Raw genomic sequence first — 12748 nt, forward strand, 5'->3', positions numbered from 1 at the left:
ATCCCTCCCCCAAATCCTAAAATTTCCAGCCCAGGAGCCGGGCTGCCCCTTCCCCAAAGGCTCTTCCCTATATAACCCAGACCTTCCGGTCTCCCTACCCACCCTCTTCTTTCTTCTGCTCTTCTCTTCCCCCTTTTTCTTCTCTCTTAACCGTAATTTCTCTTTCTTTTCCCCCCTCTCCTCTTTTTCCCTTACCATGGTGATTGCCCTGTCCTCTTCCCTTGGGGCCTGTGAACTCAACCACCAGAGAGCCCCTTTGCAATAAACACGTTTATATATATTTTAATCTGTTTTGAATTGACTCGCTCCTCCGGAGTAGAGAAATAACTTATTGTTACCAACCCAGGCCATTGAATTTAATCCCCTATAAAGCCCACATAGTAGAAGGAGAGAGAACCAGGCTACCACAAGTTGTCCTCTAACCTCCATATACACCTGCATTGTGATATATGTGCAACCACACATACACAGCGCATACATGCATTAAATAAGTAAAGGCTTAAAAATTCCATGTGAGCTGGGCGGTGGTGGTGCACACCTTTAATCCCAGCACTTGGGATTAAATCCCAGCACAGGCGGATTTCTGAATTCGAGGCCAGCCTGGTATACAAAGTGAGTTCCAGGACAGCCAGGACTACACAGAGAAACCCTGTCTCGAAAAAACAAAACAAAACAACAACAACAACAACAAAAAATTGCATGTGAAATCATGCCACAAGACTAGCTAGCAGTATCCAGTTCCGGCTCTATCAGATGCCAAAGAGTTTTTACAGCCTGTTAGGAAAGCAATAAAGTGATTAACATGTGTACAGTTGCAGTATGGTTTATCTCACAGCTACACTCTTGGGATATGTTGGAGATTTAGTTTTGATTACAGAGAAGGGGCTTGTCCTGAACACATCTTAGAGGAGACATCATTCCTCCGGGGGCGGCCTCTAAGTCTAGAGGTGTTGGAAATGACGTAAGCCACACCACCTCCCAGCGCTTCTGTTCACACATGCTTTCTGTGGTCAGAAAGTGGAAGCACAGGCTGCTGCTTGCTGGGAACATCTGTCAAAACACCCAGCAAAATAAGGACGCGCTCGTTCAAGACCTTACAGCCCCCTCTCTTTCCTCCCAGAACTTGAAACTTTTCGCTGTGTTTTTCATTCTGTGCGACTCTCTCTGCTTCGCAAGACTTTATTTCGTGTTCATTGTTCTTTACTCCCTCGGAGTTAAATATTAAGCCCATTTCTGGAAGTCTGCTATGCTTGGGTCCACAAAGATTCCTAACAAGGGCTTAACGACGGTGAAGAGAGGCACCTTGCGGTTCAGTCTGACTGGGCGGAGCATCGGGTGGCCTGGGCTCAGACTGATTTGCTGGAGCTTTTATGTTGACCTTGTTTAGGTAGGGGTGGCTGAAACAGAACAAGACCAGATTATATAAAATCTGTGTTTCTGCGGCAGTGCAAGCTAAAGAAGCAGACACGAAGCCCTTAAATTCAACCCTGCTAGTCCACGAACTGTGTGGCGCAGGAACATCAGAGCGAGTTAAATATTAAGCAGGAAAAGTCCCAGATCCGATATGTAACAGCAAAGACCCGACGAAAACAAACACAGGCAGCTCTGAGGAGCATGGGAGGCTGAGGATGACTGTCAGTGGGTTGAGGAACACAAGAATCCCTTGTTTTTGCAGATTGTTTTCACCACCAATATGAGCTGCATCCTCTGTAAAAACTCTAGCGTTTCTCATGCTTGGCATGGCAGAAGGTTTTAGAATGCAGGGGCCCGCCCTACTTCATTAAAGTTTGTTTGATTTCTTCTTATCACAAGTACAGAATAGTCGATTCTCTTTTTCCTGTTCACTCAGTGGCTTCTTTGCCTGTTTCTTGTCAGGCACACTCTCCTGGCTGGGTCCACAAGAGGAGGAAACAGCAAACTTAATAGAACATTTTAAAAAGTTTCTCAGACACCTTATATATTTGCTGGTTCGGGTAGTCATTTTGAGGACAGAGAAACAGTCTTAGAAATAGCCAAGGTTTCGTTTCTGATCCCCAACCCCCACCCCAGGACAAGAGACTGAGGTGCATATTTTACATATCAAAGCAGACCTTGCCTCCAGGTTCTCCCAGCATCCCTCAGTCCCTAACTGGCCTACCCTGTCCCCAACCCTGAACTTTTCATCTCAGGGACTGGGTTGACCTTCCCACAGAGGTTTTTCCTTATATAATACAGACGTTTTGGGCTCTCTCCCTCTCTTCCTCCTTCTCTCCCTCCCTATCTCTCCTCTCCTCCTCTCTCCTCTCCTCTCTCCTCCTCCCTCCTCCCTCCTCCCTCCTCCCTCCTCCCTCCTCCCTCCTCCCTCCTCCCTCCTCCCTCCTCCCTCCTCCCTCCTCCCTCCTCCCTCCTCCCTCCTCCCTCCCCTCCCCTCCCCTCCCCTCCCCTCCCCTCTCCTCTTCTCTCCTTTCCTCTCTGTGAGTGCATGCCCTTTCTTTCTCTCCCCCCTCCCCGCCTCTTTCCCCATGGTGACTTCCCTAGCCTTGGTCTTTGGGCCCTACCTAGATCAGCTTTTCAATATACCTGCCTCTACATAATCTAATCTGGCTTGAATTCACCAGTGGAAAATAACTGATAGGAAATAACCTATCAGCCAATAGAAACCAAGCCTAGTGATATCCACCCAGCACTCAGGAAGCTGAGGGCGGAGGATCAGGAATTTGAAGGCAGCCTGGGATGCACACCCAGACTCTGTCAATAAAAAGAAAAGAAAGAGAAGAACCGAGCAGTAGTAGGGAACACTGGGGCAGTGGTAGAAAACGTTCAGCTTGCTGTGTGCCAGCTGCTCTGCTAACTGTTTTCTGTGGAAGATTTATAACAATCCCATGATCGGTGCTCATGAAATTCCCAGTTTGTGGGCAAGGGCCATAAGGTCATGGTGTGCACTTAATGGGGAAGAAAAATCTAGAATAAGACTTGTTCCTGGAGAACAAACCACGTTTTAGATTTTTTTTAAACTAATGTTTTAGAGACGGGGTCTTACTGTGTATCCCACGTTGTCTATAAACTCTAATCCCTCCTGCCTCAGCCTCCTGACTGCTGGAGTTATAGGGATGTGTCTACCTACCTACCTACCTACCTACCTACCTACTTACCTATCTAGAGAGTTTTCTAATTTATTGCTACTGTTTCTGCTCCCTGGATCCTCCTTCCCACTCTCAGGTCCTCCTGCTGATTGAACATAAGGCTTCACCCATGCTAGACAAAATGCTCTATTACTTAGCTCCATCCCAACACTCCCACATTCGGTTCCTTGGCAGTTGGGGACCACGCCCCCACACCCCCTCCTGTGAGGTGATTTGCTGGGGGTTAGATTTTCTTCTAACCTGGTGGATCCTCTTTATGGCTGTGTTCTGTGCTTCAAAAAGCCCAAATTCTACCTGTTTCCCCCGTCTCTCTACATCGTGCTTATTTTGGTCATTGCTAGGATTTTCTTTGCCTCAAAACTAGAATTATAGTAACGTTGGCCAGTTTGCTTTGTAGGTACTGTTCTGGGAGCAGCTAACTCCCTTACTTTATGGACACATTTCATCTCATCCTACATAAAAACTGACGCTCTTGCTAGCTGGGTAGCATGGCTATGTTGACTATTAAGTGCTTATCATTATGGGTGGTGATAAGAAGAGCCAATTCCAGCCAGATGAGATGATGTTAAATGCAGGTTTATTAGGAAGCTGCTTTGGGGTGGGCAAGTTTACTGCCACCAAGGAAGGAGGCCAGGGAAGTTGCCATGGGTAGGGAGGAAGAAAGAAGAAGAAAGAGAGAAAGAGCGAAGACACAGAGAGAAAAGGAGAGAGAAGGAAGGGAGGGAGAGAGAGCGAGAGAGAGCAAAAAAAAATGTCTGAATTTTATAGGAAGAGCCTCTAGGAGAAGGGCAGCCCAGCACTTGGGCTGGAAAGTTCAGGGTTGGGGGCAGGGTTTGCCAGTTAGGGACTGAGGGATGCTGGGAGAACCTGGAGGCCAGGTCTGCTTTGATATGTAAATGTAAATATTCACCTCAGTCCCTTCTTCTGGGCCCGAAACCAAGCAGGTGGAAAACAAAAACAAAACAAGGGAAAAAAAAAAAAAAAAAAAAAAAAAAAAAGCAGCCTTGAACTCGAAGCCACAGCCTGCTCAGCCCCCTTCCTCAGTTAACCTACTGGAGGAATCGAGGTAATAGTAAAAAGCAGAAAAGAAAGAGATTTCTTCCGTGTGGCCACAGGAGAAAGACAAGAGACCCAGTGCACCTCCCAACTCTTCAGGGTCCTGAATGAGATGAGGTTAGAACTAGACAGAGGGCCAATGTTCTGTGCATCTAAGCAGCCACAGTCGGGGCATGGCCCCGCCCACCCATCTTTGTCAGCCTGTAAGGTGCTCTGACAAGCTATTAGAATTGTGGGAAATCTTCGGGGAAGACAGGTTGGCCAGTCTGGCTTGCCTGGAGCTGCTTCTTTCTCCCAGCATGGGATTCCCAGGCTGATGTCCATTTCTTGGGTGTCTATTGTTTGAATAGTCTAATTGACACCTTGGGTCACCTAAGTGTCTCTTTAGAACATATTTATTATTGCTAACCTCCTTACAAAGCTTCAGTTTAGAAAACGAATCAACGAAATCACTACACCGCAGCTCACAGTGGCCGTACGATAGAGGTTTGTTCAATAAAAGTATGTGTTTATATATTTACAAAAAAATTCTCCAAGTCTGTAGCAGTTCTTAGCCTTGGAGGTTCTGCTGCTGCTGTTTTCTAACTCTCTGTGAGACTCCCTTTTAGTCATTCCTGGAGGCAGGCTTGTGTGTTTCTAATTTCCCCAGAGCCTCTTGAAGGCACCAGCAAGGTCAGGCTGACATCTGGTGGTGCAACAGGAACCTTGGTGGCCAGAAAAAAAAAAAAAATCAAGCGAGCTCATAACAAAAACACAGACGTAAAGGGCAAAGTGATTTGTTGAAACCAGACACTTGATCCTTGAACGAGAATAGAAAGAGAGGCAAACCATAAGGCTGCTAGAGCTTTCACATGGAAAGCAGCCTCCTCCTCCTCCTCCTCCTCCTCCTCCTCCTCCTCCTCCTCCTCCTCTTCCTCCTCCTCCTCCTCCTTCTCCTCCTCCTCCTCTTCCTCCTCCTCCTCCTCCTCCTCCTCCTCCTCCTCCTCCTCCTCCTCCTCTTCCTCCTCCTCCTCCTCCTCCTCCTCCTCCTCCTCCTCCTCCTCCTCCTCCTCAGCAGCTACTCTTGCTGAGGGTTTATGCACATCAGTGTTGCCTTTGCCTTGTGTGTGTGGTCCAAAGATCCCTAATGCCTCACTCAGCGTTCCTTCAACTCAGCCTTACCTCTGTCTTTGTCTCTACTTGCTTTGTGACCCCCCCCCCCCCACCAAGTACAACTGTTTTGGTAAAAGCAAATGCCTGTGTTAAAACATGTCAGAGAGGTTGGCAGTGTCAAGGAAGGTGACTAAAACGGCTTGCAGCTGGGCAGAAGGTCACCAGACTGACCGGATAAGAGAAAGGACAGGGCTGGCTTGAAGCGAGGCTATAATTCTAGTTGTTTTGATCCTGAACAGTAGAACTCGGTCTGGTTGCAGGTTGCAGAGCTGAGGGCCAGGCTTCCCTACAGTGTTTTCTACTTGGGGCCTAAAGAGTCTGGATGCTCCAACACTCACCTCATAAATATCCAAAATTATTTAAAATCTACCTTGAAAAACACACCAGGTTGCTCCTCACTAGGGATGGCACACTCTAATCCATCTTTGGAGTGTTCTGCTTATCTTTATTTATTGTTTTGTTTTGAGACAGGCCTCTGTACATAGCCTTGGCTGTCCTGAACTCACTATGTCAACCAGGCTGGCCTCGAACTCACAGAGATCCACCTGCTTCTGCCTTCAGAGTGCTGGGATTAAAGGTATGTGTCACAATGCCCTGCCTTGCACTGCTTATCTTTACTAATTAAATGGCTGCTTTATGAAATAAACTTCTAGTTAAATGGCCTGTCTCTTAACTAAATTCATCCCTTCAAGACAAAGGCTGAGGGACACCGACCATATCTGGCAAGAAGACAAGACACTCTTCATTCATTCAGGCTGGCTGTGAGAGTTGCCACTGTCCTTTAATTCCTGACAAATTTCTGATTCTTGAGTTGGCCTTACATTTTATACATAAAATCGAGGTCACGAAGAAGAATAATTTTCATTTAGATAAAGTGTGTTGATCCCCCCCCCGAACATTTATTTTATTTTTCCTGCTGTTATGGACTATGGCAAAGTTGTATCAAGAAAAAAAAAGGTGCTGGCGTGGTAACTCATGCCTTTAATTATAGCACTGAGGAGGTAGAGGCAGATGGATCACTGTGAGTTCAAGGGCAGCCTGGTCTACATAGGAAGTTCTAGGACAGCCAGGGCTACAAAGACACTGTCAAAAAAAAAAAAAAAAAAAAGCTACAAAAGAAGTCTTTGATTATTAGAAACCTTAAAAACCCTCAATGTCTTTGCACACTAATGTGCTCAACTCAATACAATGCATGCAGTTGTTACAGGATTCTCTGACGCCAGTAGTGACTATATGACAGGGTCACAGAATGTACACATTGTCAGTCAGTTTCAATCATGTGCTAAAGAGTTCTCACTCTGGGAATATCTCTGCTCACATCAACTCTACCACGAGTGACACAGGATGATGTAAACTTCTTAAAATGAAAGCAAGTAAGTCCAGAAACAAAGCACACATTGGTTTGTCCAGCAGGCGTTCTGCGGTCAGACAAGGCGAGGGTTCTGTAAGATCTGAGGCCACAGCTTGCATGAACAGAGACTGCCCCTCATGTGCCTGTTGGAGTCTTCTCTTGCTCCTAACCCTGATACCCCAGAGGGAATTTTACTGCAAGATGAAAACAGACTCGCACAGTTTCTCCTTCGATAAGTGCCTTTTTGGTGGGACATTTCTTTCCTTCTTTCTCTGAAAAGATTCTGTGTATTATTACTTCACCAGGTCTCTTGTACATCCTTTGACTAGATAAAAAGCAGAGCCAAATTCCAAGGTAGCATGGCTTTCTGTGCAGACAGTGTCAATATTCCCAGCTCATTATGGTGGACTACTTGCTCCCTGACCTTGAATCAATACAACCATGCCGCGGTGGGTGAATCTTACAGGTGTTCTCCTAAGGTGCCATCCACTGGAGTCTCAGCTGCCCACATTACCAGTTTACACCCAAATCCACTGGGGAATCGGGACTGTGGTGCTATTTCTTGGCCGTGTGTCACTGGGTTCTCAAAGTCTTACAGGAAAACGTGTTGAAAAGCTTGATCAAGAGTCCCTATCACAATGGTGGAGAGAACTTGGTAAGAGCATTTCTCCACGTGAGTGTCTCTGCTCCAGATTAAGGTCCAGTTAACTGACTGCATTTTTCTTTTGAAAACAAATTTATGCGGACTGAAAATGACTTTCCCTTTCCTCCTCTCTGCCTCTCGTTGTCCTTGACCGCCAACTGGCTTTGTCCCTTTCTTAGCCTTTCCTTCCCTATTTTCAGTCAGAATCTGTTATGGTTCCTTATCAGCTTCTGGCAGCCTCTTCAGCATCCATCCTCTGGGTGGCTGGGAGTGACAGGGCAAGCATAAATGTGAGGCTTGGAGTGCAGATGTGTAACAGAAGCTCCGCCCTGTGCAGAGGCTGGATGAGAACTCGTAAGACAGTGGACAGAAATTAGGGCAAAGGGCACCACCTAGGTGGCAGAAGGCCATGCAGAGGCAGACCCATGTGCTGGGCATCAACCTGAACTGGACAAGCAGCCAAACTGTGCAGTCTAGACCAGTGGAAAATACTTTTCAGGGGAAGGAAAAAAAGAAAAAAAAAAAAAAAAACCATGGCAGCACCCAGATTTTCTTTCTACTCCATATTAGATTGATGATAACAGGCTGTTAAATCAGAGATTTTAGGCATACTGATCTTTATGCTGTTCAATAGCCTGTTAGATGACTGTTTGGTCTTCTCATGGAAGACTCTGGCAAATTCAGCTTGATATGCTGGTATGGTATGATAGTATGTTCTTTTTTTTTTCTTTTCTTTTTTTTTTTTTTTATCTATGTTCGGTATGGGTTGTAATCTAAAATGCTTCCAGAAGCTCGTGCATTTAAGGATGGGTTGCCAGTTGCCAGAGCTTTATGGAAGTAATTAGGCCTTCAGGGCTCTGATGCCATCAGCCAATATGCTGATAGAGACATAATATAATGGCATTATTGGTAGGTGGGTGACAGGAGGTGGAGCCTGGTTATGAGAAGCTGACCATTTTGTGTCTTCGAAGGACTTATCCTCTTTGTTATGAAATATAAAGCAACAGAAGTAAGAAAGTACCTGGCGGGCCCATGCAAAGGTGCCCTCTCGAGAAATCACGTCATGTGACAGGTCTAATATAAAAGGGCAGTTTATTGTGGGAAGAGAGGAGAGCAGGGACCTGGAAAAGGGGTTGAGGTAGAGAAAGGAGAGATAGAAAAGGTGAGAAAGAGAGAAAATGAGGCAGGCTGGGAACACATGGCAACACAGAGAGAAACAGTGGGAGGAGAAGAGGGCTGGGTCCTCTTTAGACTCTGCTGCTACATGCTTCTCAACTGGCTGCTGGCCTCAGTCCCTTCGAGTAGCCTAGCAGTATGTTAACCAACACTCTTCCTGTCTATTTTTGTTATTAGCATCTTATTTTGAGACAGACTTTCACATAGTGCAGGGTGGCCTCAAATTTTTGCTGCAGCAGTCGATCTTGAACTTGTAATCCTCCTGCCTCAACCTCCCACATGCTAAGGTCACAGGTGTGCACTATCACCCATAGATGTTTTTCTTTGTTTTCTTTTGAGGCAGGGTCTTGCTAGAGTAGAGGCCAACCTTGAACTTACTATGTAGTCCAAGCCAGCCTCAAACTCACTGTGATCCTCCTGCTTCAGTTTTCCAAGTGCTAGAGTTACAGGCATGAGCCACCATGTCTGGCTCTCTCTCTGTCCTGGCCATAGTTAGGTGCTCTACCTCACCGCAGGTCCGGTGTGTGTGGAATGTGACAGCCACGTGCTGTAAACTATGAGCTATTGGTGCCGGCCACTCTCACATTCGCCTTGTATAATCCTTACAAAATGTCACTGAACTGTTATTACAAAATTAAATCAGATGAGATAATCCACGTAAAATACTTACAATATACTTGGCATACACAGTATCATGTTACTTGTTAAAAATAAGTTTATAAACTGGATAGAGAGACACATGTTTGTAATCCTGGCATTTAGGAGGCAGACACAGGCAGACGGTTAGGTTAAGGGCCAACTTGGCTACTTAGTAGAACTCTATGTTAAAGGAAAAAAAAAAACATAAACAGATGATAGCATTATGCAGTTCTTTTTCAGTGTATACCGACTGTGATAAAGCTGTGGCTCACTGGCTAGATGTCTGCTCACCAGTCCTGCTTCTGCTTTCTGACCCCGTAGGAAGCAGCCATGTCTCTCCTTTGTGTGCATAAAGGTGAGTAAATGAGAGTCAGCCCTGGCTACTGGTGTATGAGTAGAAATTGTATATACAAAGCTCTCTATAAAAGCATCCCGTGAGGGCAGAGGGGATGGCTCAGATGGTTACGTCCTTGTCACATAAGCACGAGGGCCTGAGTTTGATTTCCATGAAAAAAAGCTGAGCATGCAAACGACAGCTCATGGTGGTGAGGATGTGGAACAAGGGGACACTCCTCCATTGCTGCTGGGTGTTCAAACTTGTACAATCACTTTGGAAATCGATTTGGCCATTTCTCAGAAAATTGGAAATAGTTCTACTGTAAGACCCAGCTACACCACTCCTGGGCATATACCCAAAAGATGCCTCAACATATCACAAAGACACTTGCTCAACTATTCATAGCAGCCTTATTCATAATAGCCAGAAACTGGAAACAATCTAGATGTCCTTCAAGCAAAGAATGGATAAAGAAAATGTGACACATTTACAACATGGAATATTACTCCGCTATTAAAAAGAACGGCATCATGAAATTTGCAGTCAAATGGATGGATCTAGAAAAGATCATCTTGAGTGACATAAGCCAGACACAGAAAGACAAACATGGTATGCGTTCACTTCTAAGTGGTATTAGCTATGAAGTACAGGGTAAACATGCTACAATTCACAGACCCAAAGAAGCTAAGTAACAAGAAGGGCTCAGGGGAGAATGCTTGAATCTCACTGAGAAGGAGAAACAAAATAATTGGGGTGGGCAGCATGGACGGAGGAATGGGTCTGCGTGTAGGAGGGAGTAGGGAAGAGAACAGGAGAGATCAAATGTGGAGAGGGCAGTGAGAGAACCAGAATCAATGTGTGTAGGGGGTAAGGGGTAAATCTCTGTGATCGTCTGAGCTAGAAATGGAGGACAATGGAAACTCCCAGGAATCTATGAGGGTGACCTTAGCTGAGAGTCCTAGCAATAGGGAATATGGAACCTAAAATGGCTACCTCCAACAACCAGGCAAGACTTCCAATGGAGGGTGAGGGATGCCAACGCAGTCACAAAACCTTTGACCCACAATGTTTCATGCCTACAAGATGTATAGAAATAAAGATGAAACAGACATTGAGGGAATGGCCAACCAATGGCTGGCCCAACTTGAAACCTGTCCCATCCATGACACTATTAATGATATTCTGCTATGCTTGCAGACAGGATCCTAGCGTAACTGTCATCTGAGAGGCTTCACCCAACAGCCAATGGAAAGAGATGTAGAAAAACACAACCAGCCGCTGGTGGTGGTGCACGCCTTTAATCCCAGCACTCAGGAGGCGGAGGCAGAGGCAGGCGGATTTCTGAGTTGGAGGCTAGCCTGGTCTACAGAGAAAACCTGTCTCGAAAAACAAAACAAAACAAAACAAAACAAAAAACAAACAAACAAACCAACAAACAAACAAAAAGAAAGAAAAAAGAAAAACACAGCCAAACATTAGATGGAGTTCAGGGAATTCCCGTAAAAGAAGGGGAAGAAAGATGGAATGAGCCAGAGAGGTCAAGGACACCACAAGCTAACCTACAGAACCAACTAACCTGGGCCACAGGGGCTTACAGAGACTAAACTGCCCATCAGAGAGGATGCATGGGATGGACTTAGTCCCCTCACACAGATATATCAGACGTACAGCTTGGTCCTCATGAAAGACCTCTCTCAGCAGGAGCAGGGGCTGCCTTTGGACCCCTTTCTGATAACTAGGCCTTGTTTAGCCTCACTAGGAGATGATGCACCTAGTCTTACTGCAACTTGATTTGCCAAGGGGCATTGATATCCATGGGTGGTCTCCACTTCTCTGAGAAGAAAGGGAGGGAGGGATGAGGTGAGAGGAGGGGTCTAGAAGGAGAGGAGGGAGGAGAAGCTTCCATTGGGATGTAAATTAATTAATTAATTAATGAAAAAGACCTCAGCATATCTTCTTAACATGTAAAACTTTTGCTTTGTCATTTTCTAAAAATAAAAATTTAACAACAAAAAAGAAAACAAAGAACTTTTAATGAATCATTCAGAGAGCAACAATCTTCTCACTTCTACTTCTAAGACCTTCCATTTTTGCTTTATGTGATAAATATAAAAAACTCAAACAAATAAATAAATAAACAAACAAATAAATAAATAAATAAGAGCTGAGCCTGGTGTCAGATGCTTATAATCCCGGTGCCAGGGAGATAGAGACAGAAGGGTTTTAGGGCTCACTGGCCAGCCAGTTTAGCCTGATTTATGGATCCAGGTTCCAGTGGGAAATTCTGTCCTGAAACAGTAGACAGTTTTTGAGGTGTGAAATCAGAGGCTGATCTTTAACCCACACATAAACATACATACATGTTCATCTAGACACACATGAACCTGAACAAACATGAATCTGCACACTCATGAACACACCCCCAAATTAACCTGTGGGATCTGATTCTCCCTGTCTTTGCTTATATCGGGCTGGGCAAGGGGAAGAATTCTGTGATAGAGGAGCCACGTGGTGGGTGGGTGGGGTTTGGATCCTTGCCTGAGTGATCGGTGGAAGAGAGCACCCAACTTACACTAGGCTCTGCTAAGCAGAAGACAAACTTATGTATCAAGGTACTGAGAGCTGGAATTTTTTTTCTTATTGCTATATTGGCCTGTCTTAACAAGTACAATGATTTTTACCACTACGACCCCAGTGAAGCAGAAAAATCACCCAAGAAACAAATCGAAATTGCTGTGTGGAAGTTTTGGAAAGCCATAGAGCATCCTCCTGCTGAGAGGTGAGCCCAGGTTTACACAGTGACCACGGCAGAGGCATCAGGTGTGTCCTTCTGAACACCTGTATTTTCCATCAGTTTTGAGAAACTGCAAAGGTGTCTTCTGCAAGGGTCAGTGCTAAGGCACAAGGTCACAGGAGACAAAGCAGGCTGAATTAAATATTAACTGAGGACTTTTTGGATGAAGGATGACGCAGAGCCCCAGAGGCGCTGAAGGAGCAGTGGTGAGCTGCACGGAACTATGAAAATAGATCATGCAGTCAGACGCCAAAGGATGAGAGCAAAGCAGATTACGGAGCCATGAAACTTATACCATGCAAAGGCCCTCAAATGTGTCACCTAGACTAGAAAATGACTGGAAAGTAGACCGAAGCTGTTTGGGAAATAGGAGACCAGTGGAAGGGAGAGGGAGAACAAGAGACCTTATGGGGTGAATATGATAAAAAAAAATACATTGCACGCATACATGAAAATGTTATTATAGAATCCATTACTT

At 45.3% G+C, this 12748-nt stretch overlaps 1 long non-coding RNA gene across 1 annotated transcript; it reads left to right on the forward strand.

Moving 5' to 3' along the window:
- The first annotated feature begins 5576 nt into the window (after positions 1-5576).
- Positions 5577-11087, forward strand: LOC143434211 (uncharacterized). Its single transcript, XR_013103550.1, has 3 exons — positions 5577-5907; positions 9369-9494; positions 10674-11087. It is a non-coding gene; the product is annotated as an uncharacterized LOC143434211 (long non-coding RNA).
- The last annotated feature ends 1661 nt before the right edge of the window (positions 11088-12748 follow it).

This window comes from Arvicanthis niloticus, chromosome 13, assembly GCF_011762505.2.
Source record: "Arvicanthis niloticus isolate mArvNil1 chromosome 13, mArvNil1.pat.X, whole genome shotgun sequence".
Lineage (NCBI taxonomy): Eukaryota > Metazoa > Chordata > Mammalia > Rodentia > Muridae > Arvicanthis > Arvicanthis niloticus.